Source organism: Podarcis vaucheri (genome assembly GCF_965113315.1).
Source record: "Podarcis vaucheri genome assembly, chromosome: 8".
In the NCBI taxonomy this organism is placed as follows: domain Eukaryota; kingdom Metazoa; phylum Chordata; class Lepidosauria; order Squamata; family Lacertidae; genus Podarcis; species Podarcis vaucheri.
Window position 1 is genome coordinate 80,210,659 of NC_138766.1, and position 16,981 is coordinate 80,227,639.

At 46.5% G+C, this 16,981-nt stretch overlaps 1 protein-coding gene across 2 annotated transcripts in view; it reads left to right on the forward strand.

Moving 5' to 3' along the window:
* The first annotated feature begins 379 nt into the window (after positions 1-379).
* Positions 380-16,981, forward strand: part of ZHX2 (zinc fingers and homeoboxes 2) — a 48,425-nt gene continuing 31,823 nt past the window's right edge. Inside the window, exon 1 of one of the 2 annotated variants that reach the window (XM_082235590.1) lies at positions 380-752. The gene's annotated coding sequence lies outside the window, so the exon portion shown is untranslated. The other variant, XM_082235589.1, reaches the window with a different exon arrangement.

The following is a 16,981-nucleotide window of genomic DNA, read 5'->3' on the forward strand; positions in this document are numbered from 1 at the left end:
GGAGATAAAAGCGCACAGCTACATTGAGGTCATTTAAGCGGACAAGTGTGTTCCACATATTTCTACATAAGCAGTCTGGTTCCTTTCTGCAAACGTGCACAAGATCGAGGTCCGAAGGCTCCAGTCCCACGCTCGATTACGAGGGAGCAAAACCCATGGAACGAAGTGAGGATTTAGTTCAGCATGCACGTGGAGTCCCACGGAGCTCGAGTGGGGTTGCTCCCCAAGCATCGCGCGTGAGGCTGCAGCGCGACCCCAGAATGGAAGTTGCTCCCGAGTGAGCGCTTAGTGCAGCCTCGGACCATGCACTAATAACCAAAGAAAGACTGCAACATTATAGAAGTGCATTGATTTTATATATATATATAAATATAAAGCATCCTTGATATTGTTAGAGGCAACCTTCTCTTCCGACCGCCCCTCCCCCGCCAACAAATTTAAACGTCTTTTTTCTCTCTTTACACTGTATTAAAGTTAAGAGCAAAATGCACGTAACAAAGAACGCGGAGACAAAAAAAACCAAAAACATCCCGCATGTGAACAGAATGAAGATATGATTTGATTAATTAACAGAAGGTGAAGGCATGCTTTTTAAGGGAGGCAGGACATTTGGAAGGCGGGTAGAGAAAGTAGCTGCAGGTTTTTCACGTTGGGGGAAAAAGAAGAAGAAAGAGAATGAAAACTTTGCCCAAAATCGAGGGACCCTGCTAGAAGAGCCGCGGGTTGTATCGTATGCAAATACGCAAGCTGACGTAAGAGATCATGTGGGTTTTGGCGTAGATCACCACCACCGATCGGAGAGGGTTTTTTTTAATTTATTTTATTTTTTTTCCCCAAATTGCTCCTGGGTTGTGGGGTTTTTTTTGTGTGTGTGTGTGTGTGTGAGTGTTTGTGTGCGTGAGTGTGGTGGTGGTTGCTTTTTTTTTCCGCGGCGGGGGTGGGGTGGGGGGGGTGCGCGGTGGGCCGAGTGTTAAAACCGAGAGTCCCGGACTGGCTCCCCCGCGTTCTAGAACGCGCACCGAGAGTTCCATTCCCGGGGAAAGTTCGTGTCTCGGCGTTCCAAAGCTTTGATCGCAGGTAAGGAAGGGGAAGGAAGAAAGAAAGCAAAAGAAAACAACGTTCGCCCTCCCTTCCTCCGCCCCCATTATTATCATTAGGCTTTTGGTTTGTTTGTTTTTAAGAAGGAACAAGGAAGTGCGGTTCTTTGCACACAAAAAACAACCAACAACCCCGCTGCTAAATCTTTTTGCCACATGGACTTAAGATGCTCTTTGCTTTTGCCCTGTAAACCCGACCGATCGGGCAAGCCACTCGGACCTAACTTTTGCTTCTTCCTCCGGGGGAGGAAAAAAAAAAAAAGCTCCCGTTTTGTTAAGAGGACTTGAGAGCGGGTGGGGAGGGGAGGGAGGGAGGGGCGTTGAGAGGAAAGATTGCGAGGAAGGTGGCAAAAGATCGGATTAAAAGGAAAACATACACGAGTATTGGAAAGGAGGCCCTTCGCTCTCTCTTCAAGCCGATCTCAAGTTGTTGTTGTTGTTGTTGTTTCAAGGGAGGAGGGGGCTGCATGCCGGGCGGGCGGGCGGGGGGGGAGCAAAAAAGGAGAGAAGGCGAAGGGTGTTTTTTTTTTTTAAAAAAAAAAAATACATAAAAAAAATATGTCTACGTTTCCCTATGTCGACATCAGCCACACAAAATATGGCGTCCGCTTTCGAGAAGGCGTTACGTAGAGGCGAGGAAGGCGATCTCGGAAACCCTGGCTTGCAGAAAGAGGGACACCCCCGCCCCCTCCTTCCCCCCATAACTGCGACGTTGGTGGAGCGGGTGGGGGCCGGACGCCTTTGCCCTCGTGTTCCCCGCGCGCCTCCTGGAAGACGGGGTCAGAGTTTTAAGGTGGGGAGGGGGTGGGAGTGAGGAGGGGTAGCCCTTCCAGGCTCCGAGCAGGCATAGATTTGGGCTGCAATTCCACGCACACACACCAGATTTGTCTTTCATGCATGAGGCACCATGACGCGTTTGGGCTGCAGTCTCTTTCTCTCTCCCCTTTGCAACCCCGGAAAAAAATCTGTAAATTGACAGGACACGTTGTATTTCCCCCCTATTAATAGGAAAGAATGGCTCTGTAGAAGCCACGCTTGCATAGCATAACGCATCGGGCTAACTCTCCTCCCCACCCCCAAATTTTCCCACCACTACCCCATCTTCTGATAGCGGGTGGGGAGGGGCGATCATCTTCTTGGCGCATCCCCTGGTTGTTGTTTTTTTTGCTAAGAAATGAAAAATATAAATCTTGCCTGGTGTATTCCAACGCCCTGTTGAAAAACCGAAACAAAACCCGAAATGAGGAAAAAAGGAGGTTACTCCTAACCGTTGTTGGTTTTACTTCTGATTTGATCCCGTTCCAAAGATCTCCACAATCCTGGGAAATGTTAAGGTGTTCTGGTCATCATTCCACATTTCCTTTGGAGAGACTTCCAGGTCTATCCTTTCCCCCACCCAAAAAAACCTTCCCCTCCCCCCATCAGTTTTTATTTTCATAGGATTTGAATTGGACTTGCTCCTTTCCTGTCTCACTGGGGAGAGCGAGAGAGAAAAGGCAACAACAAAGGCTGCCCCAACCCCTGAGATAAAGTGCTGTGGGAGAGGCTTGGTTTTTGAGGAAGTGAAGTTTTGATTTGCTGAGAAGTTCCACCTGGTTGATTGACTTCAAAGCCATGTGAGACGGTTCAGAGCCCTAGACTTGTTTCCCGATGGCCTTTTGTTTGCCTGCTGGAGGGATTCAGTGCCAAGCTGGGTACATTAGTTGGTTGTCTTGTCTTTCCTTTTAAAGGGCACTGTTGTACTTTTGGCAGCTTCAGGTTTTGAACCCTAAATTGTGGTGATCCTAATGCACTTGTCAGTTAAGAGCAATAAGAAGCAGGCAGCTTTCAGAGCAGGTGTGAGCCTATTGCAGCAACAACAAGCAATCTTTTTGCACCCTAAAGGAATCTACAGTTATTACGTCATGTGCTCTGATAGAATCATAGAATTGTAGAGTTGGAAGGGACCCTGAGGGTCATCTAGTCCAACCCCCTGCAATGCAGGAATCTCAAATAAAGCATCCATGGCAGATGGCCATCGAGCCTCTGCTTAAAAACCTCCAAGGAAGGAGAGTCGACAGCCTTTCGAGGGAGACCGCTCCACTGTCAAACAGCTTTCATGGCCTAGACTCCAGTAATCAAATGTATAATGTGTCGTCCTCAGTTGATTGATATATGCATGAGCATAAAGGGGGGTGTAAACAGTGGGGTCAAATAGTGATGGTAAGGTAAAGGGACCCCTGACCATTAGGTCCATTCGTGGCTGACTCTGGGGTTGTGGCGCTCATCTCACTTTATTGGCCGAGGAAGCCGGTGTACAGCTTCCGGGTCATGTGGCTAGCATGACTAAGCCGCTTCTGACAAACCAGAGCAGTGCACGGAAACACCGTTTACCTTCCCGCCGGAGCGGTACCTATTTATCTACTTGCACTTTGACATGCTTTCGAACTGCCAGGGTGGCAGGAGCAGGGACCGAGCAACGGGAGCTCACCCCATCGTGGGGATTTGAACCGCCAACCTTCTGATCGGCAAGTCCTAGGCTCTGTGGTTTAACCCACAGTGCCACCTGCATCCCTACTAAACAGTGATGAGTGACCTGCAAAAAAATATGGTCTGTGACGATTCAGTTAAAGCTTAAATTTGTGTAAAATAAACCCTGTGACCATGCACAGTAGTGGTAATTGGTGCTAATACAATCAATCACCCCAGTTTTGCTATGTTAATTAACACTTGTAGCTAGATGGGGGCAGTTTCCAGCCCCACAACAAAAAAAGGGGAATAAAATTGTGTGATGGGAAAAATGAGGGGGAGCATTTGGATTAAATGCAATCAAGCCAGCTTTTGAGTTGTACAGGACTTGTCTTTTCTATGTGAACAGCTCTGTGCAGTTTGCAGCTATCAAATCCACTTTGCCCAGTTGAAAACTGCACCCGGGTCCCGCTTGCAACTTACCACAGGCTTTTTGTTGGGGACTATGAGATCAAGATGCTGGACCTTTGGCCTGATCCAGCCGGTCTTTTCTTACATCCAGAAAGCCGAATCGGGAACTTTGTTGGATTTGGTATTCACAGCTCAATCCTGGGCATGTTTATTAAAACGCTAACTTAGGTGTCTAGGGCCAAAGCTCAGTAAAGCAGGACTCTGCGGCTATTGACCTACTGTGCTGTATGCCAGCCTTACATGGCAGGTGATTGATTTAGAGCCCAACACACTTCTGCCATTCCTAACAGGCAACAAACCTAGGAGCTTTAGCACTATTTATGTCCGTTTATGTCTACTAAACACAGTCTTCTACCTTCATGGTCAGAGGCAGAAAGCCTGTAAATGCCAGCTGCAGGTAGAGTGAGTGTTACTGTGTCCAGGGTCCTGCTTGGAGGCTTCTTGTGGTCATCTGGTTGGCCACTGTGACCCTAGAGTGCTGGACAAGATGGGCTTTTGGTCTGATCCACCACAGCTGCTCTTGTGATTTATACACCTTGATGGGCTATAGAGAAATGCAAAGATAGAGAAAATCTGATCATCAACATCATTGTCTGGTTGCTGTTCATGTAGGACAAGCTTCTATATAGTCCTAAGTTCCAAGTTTCCTATTACTGAGCTATTTTTAATACACTGTGCTTAAATTCATTGTTGCTCTGGCAATAAGAACAACAACAATAATTTTAAAAAATGGGAAACGGAGGAACTGAGATTTATGAAGCATAGAAGCCATAGCTGATGCGAGAGTGAGGTGTCAGAAGCCAGAGGGTTTTCTTGACCCTTTAAAAATCCCATAGCCATAGAAGAAGAGGACACCACCCACTTTGAGTTGTCTTAAACCCTTCTGGTTCCAGCAGGACTGGAGCATGTCTAAGAGGGTTCGGCAATTATAGCTTATATTTAATAGAATTGAGGTCTTTTCAGGCATTCTGGAAATCATTGTCATATCCTGGAATTTTCCATTTCCTGACCAGAAATTGCTTTCCAACATAGTACTCAACTTTTCTATCATTCTATGTAAAAGTAGAGAAGAAACCATCCCCTCCCCCATTTTAATTTCTGCCAACAGCTGTGTAAAATCAGGAATTACAATACGCTTTTACTGTTCCAAGCAATTCTTAAAAAAATTAAAAAGTGAACTTTGCCTGAAGTGCTTCAAGAAGCATTTACTCACATCAAACACGGGGGGGGGGGGAGAGAATTACAGTGGTACCTTGGTTCTCAAACGCCTTGATACTCAAACAACTTGGAACCTAAACACTGCAAACCCAGAAGCATGTAAGCGTTCTGGTTTGCAAACCTTTTTCGGAAGCTGAATGTGCTCCATTTTGAGTGTTATGCTTCCGTTTTGAGTGTTCCACTGAGATCTGTCTGTTTTTGCTGTTTATTTTGTGTTTTTGTTTTTTGCGGCTCTTTTTGTTTTTGTGACTGTGTGGAACCCAGTTCAGCTACTGATTGGTTGATTGTGTGACTGCAGTACATTGTTTATCACGTTCATTTTGTGGATCGATGGTCTCGTTAGGTAGTAAAATTCATGTTAAATGGCTGTTCTAGGGGCTGTTTTTGAAAGTCTGGAACAGATTAATTCATTTTGCATTACTTTCCATGGGAAAGCGCGCCTTGGTTTTGGAATGCTTTGGTTTTGGAATGGACTTCCGGAATGGATTAAGCTTGAGAACCAAGGCACCACTGTAGAAATAAGTGAAGAAGCGTCTGTATATAATAGCAAGTGGCTTCACACTTTGCTTCCCCTTGTTCTTTCTCCGTGTCATTGTATGTAGCTAAAGTAGGGGTGGTGAATCTGTGGCCTTCCATATATTGATGGACTACAACTCCCATCATCCCTGACTATTGGCCATGCTGGTTGGACCTGATCGAAGTAGGAGCTCCCCAGAACATCTAGAAGGCAACAGATTCTTGACATGAGCCAACAGTGTGACGCGGTAGCTAAAAAAGCCAATGCAATTCTGGGCTGCATCAATAGGAGTATAGCATCTAGATCAAGGGAAGTAATAGTGCCACTGTATTCTGCTCTGGTCAGACCTCACCTGGAGTACTGTGTCCAGTTCTGGGCACCACAGTTCAAGAAGGACACTGACAAACTGGAACGTGTCCAGAGGAGGGCAACCAAAATGGTCCAAGGCCTGGAAACGATGCCTTATGAGGAACGGCTAAGGGAGCTGGGCATGTTTAGCCTGGAGAAGAGGAGGTTAAGGGGTGATATGATAGCCATGTTCAAATATATAAAAGGATGTCACATAGAGGAGGGAGAAAGGTTGTTTTCTGCTGCTCCAGAGAAGCGGACACGGAGCAATGGATCCAAACTACAAGAAAGAAGATTCCACCTAAACATTAGGAAGAACTTCCTGACAGTAAGAGCTGTTCGACAGTGGAATTTACTGCCAAGGAGTGTGGTGGAGTCTCCTACTTTGGAGGTCTTTAAGCAGAGGCTTGACAACCATATGTCAGGAGTGCTCTGATGGTGTTTCCTGCTTGGCAGGGGGTTGGACTCGATGGCCCTTGTGGTCTCTTCCAACTCTATGATTCTATGATTCTGTACCCAAAGCTAAAGTGATGAAATGAGGAAACAACATGAATAAGTTTGAACAAATATTATTTCTGTAAAATGGATATGTTTCAACGTTTATGCCCTGCCTTTCTGTGATCAAAACCAAACTCAAGGCAGCTTTCAAATAAAGCTATAGGTCGCGGCAAAAGTCTTGTGGCCTCTTATAGTATAGACGGTGCTATGGAGAGTTGTGGGGGGACAACCCCGGAAAACCAGGAGGGAGGTGGAATAGAGCTGGAATACTCTCCAGATGTGGACTGCAGCTTCCCTCTGATGGAGGTTATAGCCCAAAACATCTGGAGGCAACCACATTGGCTACTCCTGGAGCAAAGAGTCTTAGCTGGGTTGATGGAACCCTAAACAAGGGTTCTCCGTAGAGGGCAATTTGTTGTGTGTCTGACTTGGGTCCCATAATCCAGGAAAAACAGGGTTCCCTCTGGAGATGATTCCATATACCAAGAAGGTTTAAAAACAAAAACAAATAAACTTATAAATGTTTGCGGACGGGGGGAACTTGCAATCAGTGATTTGCCTAACTTTGTAAAGCAGTTTTTTGTATACTGTTTCAGAGTTGTCTCTCTGATTCCGCCCCCAGCTTCTAAGCTGTCAATATATAACTGCGTCTTTGTTGACATAGAAATTAACACTGCCTAAAATTGGTGATATGTAGGCCATGAAGGTTTGCACCTTTCCCATGTTTCCAAGGATTGAGGTGTTTTAATTAGCACTTTCCCTAGTTGCTCCCTGACATTTGGTCCAGTCGGACTATTTTGTGTCATTTTGGGTGGTGATTTTATGCAGAGATGTGAGAAGGTGTTGGAAAAGTGGAAATTGGTAAGGATAAACAGGGTCTCACCTCACAAGACAGAGCGAGTTGACAAAAATCAGCTCTGTCTGTTATACATACATATTTATATGAAGCACGACATGTAGAAAACCAATATTACGGAGGTTAGGCTCAGAACTTACTTTATGTGACATGCTACTTTTCTAAGGGATGTGGGTGGCACTGTGGGTTAAACCACAGAGCCTAGGACTTGCCGATCAGAAGGTCGGCGGTTCGAATCCCCGCGACGGGGTGAGCTCCCGTTGCTCGGTCCCTGCTTCTGCCAACCTAGCAGCTCGAAAGCACGTCAAAGTGCAAGTAGATAAATAGGTACCGCTCCGGTGGGAAGGTAAATGGCGTTTCCGTGCGCTGCTCTGGTTCGCCAGAAGCGGCTTAGTCATGCTGGCCACATGACCCAGAAGCTGTACGCCGGCTCCCTCAGCCAATAAAGCGAGATGAGCGCCACAACCCCAGAGTCAGTCACGACTGGACCTAATGTTCAGGGGTCCCTTTACCTTTACCTACTTTTCTAACCAATTTAGTCTCCCCTTTTTTGGAATGTTTCCAGTTACAGGCTTCAATTACTGTTTGCTCTGAATTGATTTCCCCCCAGTGCAAAAGACTGGAATATTATCTGTTTTAAGAAATAAATTTATGTTGTAATTGGGGTCATAATGGCTGAGTCGTTATTATCATTCCTGTTGGCTTGTTTTTGAGAACAGCTATAATGTAACTTATAAAACTCTTGTTTTTGTTTATAACTGGAAGTATAAAATTGGGCTGTCCTAGTAGGCTATTTGTCTTTGTAACATGGGGAAACATTCAAATATGCACCCCTGACCTTCAGTCTTAAGTAATACCATTGGGGGCCAGTTTTACCCCATGATCTTCTCTTTGGGAAGATTGGCTGTTATTCAGCTAAACAGTTAGCCTGACTTGGGTGTCATGCTAAACCATAGTTTACTCTGATGACAGTTAGTGTAGGGGAGCCTTAGATTCATGCCACCCACACCTTCCTATAGTGTGGCTGAGAGGAGATGCTCAAAAGCATTTGTTTCTGTTTTTGATCATCCAAACCTGACAAATTATGGATAATTTTAACTGAAGTCAATGGAAACTGGGGCAGCTTCAAACTGGTTTCTGAACCTGGTTTATTTTAACCAATTGTAGTTAAAACTAACCACAGTTTAGAGTGGGAACAACACACTAAACTGTGTTTAGCCTAAATATTCTGTGGTTTTAAGATGCAGGGCTAATGCCTCTACAGACCAGTCCTAAGCATGTAAGTTTTACTGAGTTCACCAGGGCTTCCTCCCAAGTAACAGGGGAAAGGTTACTTAATTGGAAGCAAGTAACTTTTGAGATTGACGGGACTTCCTTCCCCATCAAGTCTGTTGCACATTTCTTAAGCAGATGAAGCTCACATTAGGCTGCAGGCATTGTCACACTGTGTGCATTTTATCAAGGTCTACAGTATCCTTTTACTGTGTGATACTTTGTAAACAGAGCTCTGGCCTAGATAGGTTTACTGCTTTATTCCTGCCTAGTTAGCAATCGGTTAGCCTCTTTCCTTTGTCCCAAGTTATTTTACCCAGACCTCGCTTTTCAGGAGCCCTTCCTGCAAAAACCACAAAGCTCCAAGAAATCAATTAACAACAGACAGCCAAGGCGAAATGCAATGTAGGTCATCTGCAGCCAGTAGGGAAGAGAGAGATATGATGGCATTCTGTGAACACGTCCTGAGTCTGTCCATTGGCCTGTCTAGTCCAGTCCAGTCTGCTCTGATTGACAGTGGCTCTTCTATGTCTCAGAGGGAGGGTCTTTGCTACCACCTGTTACCCAATATCACTTTAATTGAAGGTGCCAGGAACTGAATCTGGAAACTTCTATCTTCTGCCACTTAGCTGCAGCCTAGGGAGTGCTGGAGGAATTGTTGTTCAGCATTTAATGCAGACTTAAATAGCCACTTACATGGTAATCTGTGGCAAGCAGAAATTCTCTCCAAGTGACAAGACAGGGAAGCTCTGCAGAAGTCTGGTTTTTTCACCTATTAAGTTGCACAGTGGTGCCCCGCAAGACGAATGCCTCGCAAGACGAAAAACTCGCTAGACGAAAGGGTTTTCCGGTTTTGCGTTGCTTCGCTAGACGAATTTCCCTATGGGCTTGCTTCGCAAGATGAAAACGTCTTGCGCTTTTTTTTTAAAGCCGCTTGAAGAGGCGCAGTTGCGACGGACCGTGCTTCGCAAGATGAAAAACATCGCAAGACGAAAAGACTCGCGGAACGAATTCTTTTCGTCTTGCGAGGCACCACTGCACTTGAATAGCCTTGGTATAGATGGGCAGGCGCTGTGAGTTAAACCACAGAGCCTAGGACTTTCCGATCAGAAGGTCAGCGGTTCGAATCCCTGTGATGGGGTGAGCTCCCGTTGCTCAGTCCCTGCTCCTGTCTACCTAGCAGTTCAAAAGCACGTCCAAGTGCAAGTAGATAAATAGGTACCGCTCCGGCGGGAAGGTAAACAGCGTTTCCCTGCGCTGCTCTGGTTCTCCAGAAGCGGCTTAGTCGTGCTGGCCACATGACCCGGAAGCTGTACGCCGGCTCCCTCAGCCAATAAAGCGAGATGAGCGCCGCAACCCCAGAGTTGGTCACGACTGGACCTAATGGTCAGGGGTCCCTTTACCCTTTACAATGGTCACTGGCTACTTTTGTAGACTTGCTTGCAAGGCCAATAAACTGGTGTTTGGGCTAAAGTCTGACTGCGTTTGACTTGCTTTGGCATGGTGAAAAAAATAGCCCCAGATTTCTCGTACCTATGGGACCGCCTCTCCCGGTATGCCCCGTGGAGGACCTTGAGGTCCATAAATAGCAACACCCTAGAGGTCCCGGGCCCTAAGGAAGTCAGATTAGCCTCAACCAGAGCCAGGGCCTTTTCAACACTGGCTCCAGCCTGGTAGAACGCTCTGTCTCATGAGACCAGGGCCCTGCAGGATCTGATTTCTTTCTGCAGGGTCTGTAAGACAGAGTTGTTCCGCCTGGCCTTTGGCCTGGAATCAACTTGACCCCCCCTTCCTTTCTCCTTCTGTGATGGAACTCCTATTTGGGGACTTCCCTGGCTTTTTTCTGGCCCACGTAGGACCAGTCTGGATAGTTGGCCTTGGTGAAGATTTGACATTTTCATCCCCAAAAAGTTTTTAATTTGAGTTTCTACTGAAACAAGGCTGCATTTTAATGTTGTATTTTAATCTTGTTTTTAAGTTGTATTTTAATCAATTGTTTTTATACCTGGTGTTAGCCGCCCTGAGCCTGGTCTTGGCTGGGAAGGGCTGGGTATAAATAAATAAAAAAAATATTATTATTATTTGGTGGAGAAGCCATCCAGGTTTCTCCATCCAGGAAGTAACTACTCGCTTCCCCCTGCCCAAGTTAAAGGAAAAGGGGAGTGAATTTTTGTTCGAGAGTTCAAAGAAGCTTCTTGAAGTGGGCAGCAGTGGCGTAGCGTGGGTTGTCAGCACCCGGGGCAAGGCAAGTAATTTGCACCCCCTCTGCCCTAGGGGCAGAGAGCTGCGAGTGCGAGCGCGCCCCCCCCAGATGTTGCGCCCGGTGCGGCCGGCTCCCCCCTGCACCCCCCACACTACGCCACTGGTTGGCAGGGCTGTGTCAGGCAGATCATGGCAATGCCATAGGCATGCGTAATAATCATGGTTTGAAATTAGCAGGGCGCCAGGCGCGTTTTGCGCCTAAAGATTCTCTGTTTGCGAGCACCTCAAAAAGTCTGGGTGCCATTTTTATTTTTTTATTTTTTTGCGCCTGGCTGACACACAATAATTTCTGAAATGTATGTGCTTTGAAGCCTCGAAGTATATGTTAAGGATAGACAATACGTTAAGGAGTTTAACAATAAAGAGTAGAGTGTTTGGAAGACTGAAGTATGGTACCAATAGTTTTTATTGTAAGCACCCAATTAAACATGTATTAACAATTTCTGCTAAGAGCGTGATATTAAGAATGTGTCACTTACGTGAATTACGTATTAGTTCATGCTTATCAAAATAAGAATTAAAAAGTGTTGCCGACACACACACCCCAGTGATGACTAGACAGTCTTTTTGGTACCCACAACCCACAACCCAGGTCCCAGAAGCTATTTGTCTCCTAGCTTTTCTATCCCGGCTTCTAACACTGATAATATCCTCAGTTCAAAACCACCCAAAAGCAAGAAATATGCTTAAAATCCTGAAAGCGTGCTGCTGCTCAAAGTAGACATTGCTGGCCTCGATAAACCGATAGTCTGGCTTCAGGCAGCTTCATGTGTTTTCTGACAGTTTTTCAGGAGGGGATGGGAGACTAGGGTGGGCTACAGTTGCCCCTCACCCCTCTTCCAGCAAGCAACTTCTCCCCAAACTGCAAATCTTGTTTTTTAAGGGGAAAGACAGCTCTTAATTAGATTCCTGGCCGGCATTTAAATTCTCTCGGTGCTGTACCGTTGGCAGAAATATGCAAGCACATCTCTAAAGGAACTGTAGATTGGAAAAGCACTTGAGAGCTAGTTCATTACTTCTTTGCTTTCCGCGGCGAATTAATTAGATTGCTTCTTTCCCCTAAAATCTCCCCCTCTCTTTTTCCTCGCTTCCCCATCCTCAAAGCTGCCAGCTTCAATTTTTGATTAATTTTACTTTGGAAGTTCATATTGCCTTCAGTAGCAGCAGCAGCAGCCTCGTTAATACATCTTAACTCATTATAGTTGTTTATATCCAACCATAGCTTGCTTTGCACAAGGAACCATGGGTCGGTGGCCCCCTTTATGTTGGGCTGCATGATGTGGGAGTTAAAGGTAAAGGGACCCCTAACCATTAGGTCCAGTTGCGGACAACTCTGGGGTTGCGGCGCTCATCTTGCTTAATTGGCCGAGGGAGCTGGCGTACAGCTTCCAGGTCATGTGGCCAGCATGATTAAGCCGCTTCTGGCAAACCAGAGCAGCGCATGGAAACGCCTTTTACCTTCCCGCCGGAGCGGTACCTATTTATCTACTTGCACTTGACGTGCTTTCAAACTGCTAGGTTGGCAGGAGCAGGGACCGAGCAACAGGAGCTCACCCCGTGGCGGGGATTCGAACCGCCAACCTTCTGACCAGCAAGTCCTAGGCTCTGTGGTTTAACCCACAGCGCCACCCGCGTCCCTTGATGTGGGAGTTGAAGATCCACAATTTCCCCACCCATGCTTTTCCCAAGAGTCACTTTCTCACTGTTGCAATGGCTTACCCGTTTTTGTCCCCCTTTTCACAAATATGTGAATGTGATTAACTAGGGGCTGTGCCCCTGCTCACTCTTCTCCCCAACCACTGCCACTCCCCCTATTAACCCCCTAGGGCCCCCCTTCTCACCCCATGCCACTATCTCCACCCCCATCCCTCAGCCCAAGCACTGAGGTCCAGCGCTGCAGGAGGAGCATGTGAAAAATAACAAGGTATACCACAGCACATTCTAGTCTTGGCATCAGCCTTGCAGATTTGCATAGGTTCCCTGTACCATCCCGAGCACAATTCAAAGTGTTGGTGCTGACCTTTAAAGCCCTAAACAGCCTCAGCCCTGTGTACCTGAAGGAGCGTCTCCACCCCCATCATTCAGCCTGGACATTGAGGTCCAGCTCCAAGGGCCTTCTGGTGGTTCCCTCATTGTGAGAAGTGAAGCTACAAGGAAGCAGGCAGAGGGCCTTCTTGGCAGTGGCACCCCCCCTGTGGAATGCCCTCCCATCAGGTGTCATATAAAGAACTACAGTGGTACATTGGTTGTCGAACCTAATCTGTTCCGGGAGTCCGTTCAACTCCCGGAACTGTTCAAAAACCAAGGTGCAGCTTCCGATTGGCTGCAGGAGTTTCCTGTACTCAATTGGAAGCCGCGTCGGATGTTCAGCTACCAAAGAACATTCGAAAACCGGAACACTTGTGGGTTTTCGGCGTTCGGGAGCCAAAACGTACAAGTACCAAGGCATTTGTGAACCAAGGTACACAACCTTTAGAAGACATCTGAAGGCAGCCCTGTATCGGGAAGTTTTTAATGGTTGACATTTTTTTATGTTTTTATATGTGCTGGAAGCCGCCCAGACTGGCTGGGGGAAAGTAGCCAGATGGGTGGGGTATAATAATAATAATAATAATATATTTCTGCTTGTGGATCTGTCATGGGCACCTATTGGATAGTGTCTGTGCCATCACGGATAATGAGTATTTCTCCCATGCTGCTCCCCAGTTTCTCATTGGGGGCATGTTTCTGGAGGAAAAAGAGCCTTCCTCAAAAAGAGTTCTAATGGTTTCAGTGTTTAAAATGGATGCAGTGTATTTGTAAGTTTCTCTATTCTGACATATCCCTTTCCTTTCATAACAACAGGAGGTACGGCAAGGTAGCATCTCAAAGGCGTTCTTGTTGCCACCCTCCTTGCAACAGGCGCCGTTCTTTACTTTCATTGGTGCTGGAGAGCTGGGGTTGCTTCTGCTCCAAAACAGATGCGCCAATCATTCACATCCACTTTGGCAACCCAGGCCTTTTGTTGATACATAAATCGATAAGGAAATTGGATCATGTAATATAGTTCTAATGTGAACTGCCATCAGATGAAAAATCATGCTGATGTATTGCAAGCCGGTATGTACAGAGGGGTGCCTGTGGCATCCATTCCTTGCCCCCATGCTGATTATTTTATTGTGATATTTAATGCACGGGAGTTTTTCAAACTGCATTCCAGAGACCCCTGCGTTTTCTCAGTAAGATGATGATTGACTGCAGAGATGCTTCCCTGATAAAACAGTCACTACTATTTGGTGTTTCACTACTTTCTGACTAGTTGCAGGACCTTAGCCAGACCTAACAGAGTACACGCAGAATCCACGGAAGCAACTGGCGACTTGGCTGCAGACAGGATAGACGAAGCAGGAACCAGGAACTTGTAGTTAGGTGTTCATTATATACAGTGGACTATTTGCAGGAACAGAACACTGATCTTTAGCTCTCTGACACGACTCACAACTCCTACACTGACACACTGAACCACTGAACTACCAGTTAGTAAGCCATTAATTATCACTCCCTTGAGAGAGCTTGACCAGTCAGGGAGCTGTCTCTATGCCTCTGTTATCACCAGGCAGACTTACTCCTTCAGATTGCCTTCTGGCTGGCTGCCAAACCTTACTTGACTCTGTGTGATTAGCTGCACGTACACAGTTTCCCAGCAACTACTACTGGGTAGCTGCCTTATTTGTGAATCAGATCACGCAAGGCATTGACCATTGAGCAACATTCTTCCTGTTCTTCCTCTGCAGTGTGCAGCTCTAGATAATGTTGGGTGGCTTCTCCTAGGACAGGGGTGCAGGTACCAGGTTTTCATGCCCTACTTTGTTCAGGGCCAGCACCTGGAGTTGGCAGAGATGCTGCGCCTTGGAGAGGCCTGTTGCTGCTGCCTCTGCCACCAAACCCTGGCCTCCCTTGGCACCATCAGGTACCTCACATGACATGGACACTCCTGTTTTCTACCACCAGTCGCTTACCACCTCTTCTACCTCGATGCATTTACGCAGGCCACAACGCTCCTTCTGGATACAGAGCTGCTGCTTGGTGGGTAGCTGAAAAGTCCCTAAGATGCAATACCCACCAGTGTCAATGTTAGGCATTGCATCTTGGGAATAACAACAACAACAACAACAACAATTTATTATTTGTACCCCGCCCATCTGGCTGGGTCTCCCCAGCCACTCTGGGCAGCTTCCAACAAAAAATAAAAATACATTAAAATGTCACACATTAGAAACTTCCCTAACCAGGACTGCCTTCAGATGTCTTCTAAATGTCAAGTAGTTGTTTATCTCTTTGACATCTGATGAGAGGGTGTTCCACAGGGCAGGCACCACTACCAAGAAGGCCCTCTGCCTGGTCCCCTGTAGCTTTGCTTCTCGCAATGAGGGAACCGCCAGAAGGCCCTTGGCGCTGGACCTCAGTGTCCGGGCAGAACGATGGGGGTGGAGACGCTCCTTCAGGGAAATCTGCCACAGAGCTATAGTCTTCCCACCGCAGAGCCAAGTAATGCTATAGCTGGGGAGACGAGTGACTGGCAGCCACTGCCACACTGTTGATGCATGCCAGTGACCTGCCAAAGTCTGCTGTTTGCTTAGTAAAGGCAAACTTTGGCAGCTATCAATTGGAGCCGGATGCCAAATATTGGCTCAGAAGAGCAGACATAGAATTAAGGGTCGAGGTGCCTTGACACATGCTCAACCCAGGATTTGTTCCTTCTAGATAAACAATTAGCTTCATCCACTCCCTGGTTCCCCCACCACACACCCAGTCTAATTTAGGGAGATAAATTATTCTTATTCTTTATTTGTACCCTGCCTCCCCCCCCCCCCGGACAGAAACTCAGGTGGCTTACAGATAAAATAGGAACAACTAAAAACATTGGGGGGGGGTGGATGACAACACAATAATTAAGAAACCATTTAACATCAATAAAACTTTGTTTTTTAGTCGTGTCCGACTCTTTGTGACACCATGGACCAGAGCACGCCAGGCACTCCTGTCTTCCACTGCCTCCCGCACTTTGGTCAAACTCATGCTGGTAGCTTCGAGAACACTGTCCAGCCATCTCGTCCTCTGTCATCCCCTGCTCCTTGTGCCCTCCATCTTTCTCAACTTCAGGGTCTTTTCCAGAAGAGAAGAGGCTTCTCTTCTCATGAGGTGGCCAAAGTATTGGAGCCTCAGCTTCACGATCTGTTCTTCCACTCAGGACTGATTTCCTTCAGAATGGATAGGTTTGATCTTCTTGCAGTCCATTGGACTCTCAAGAGTCTCCTCCAGCACCATAATTCAAAAGCATCAATTCTTTGGCGATCAGCCTTCTTTATGGGCCAGCTCTCACTTCCATACATCACTACTGGGAAAACCATAGCTTTAACTATACAGACCTTTGTCAGCAAAGTGATGTCTCTGCTTTAATGAAACTAAAACTACCAATAAAATCAATAAAAACCAATAATACGAAAACTATACAAATATTAAAGGTCTATTAAAAGCATACATGTAATTACAATCAAAACAGCATGGCACCAGCCTTTTCATTAAAAGCAGTCAGTTCTCAAAAGCCTGATGGAGCAAGATACAGTCATACCTCGGATCTCAAACACCTTGGCTTCCAAACAAATCAGCTCCCGAAAGATCGAAACCCAGAAGTGAGTGTATTCCAGTTTTCGAATGATTTCAGAAACCGAACATCCAGCACGGCTTCCAATTGGCTGCAAGAGCTTCCTGCAGCCAATCAGAAGCTGTGCTTTGGTTTTGAAAGTTGAATGGACTCCATACAACTTCCAAGGTACGACTGTAGTTGGAGGGACAGCAAGGAGGGAGCCAGTCTAGCTTCTCTAGAGAGAGAGAGATCCAACTTTTTGTTGAATGGAATGGGCTGTTTAACCTTTCTATCCAGAAGGCCTCACTTCTCTCCACAAGGACTCAGTTTCCACATCAGTCAAGGTAAAGTTAACAGAGCTCGGTCCT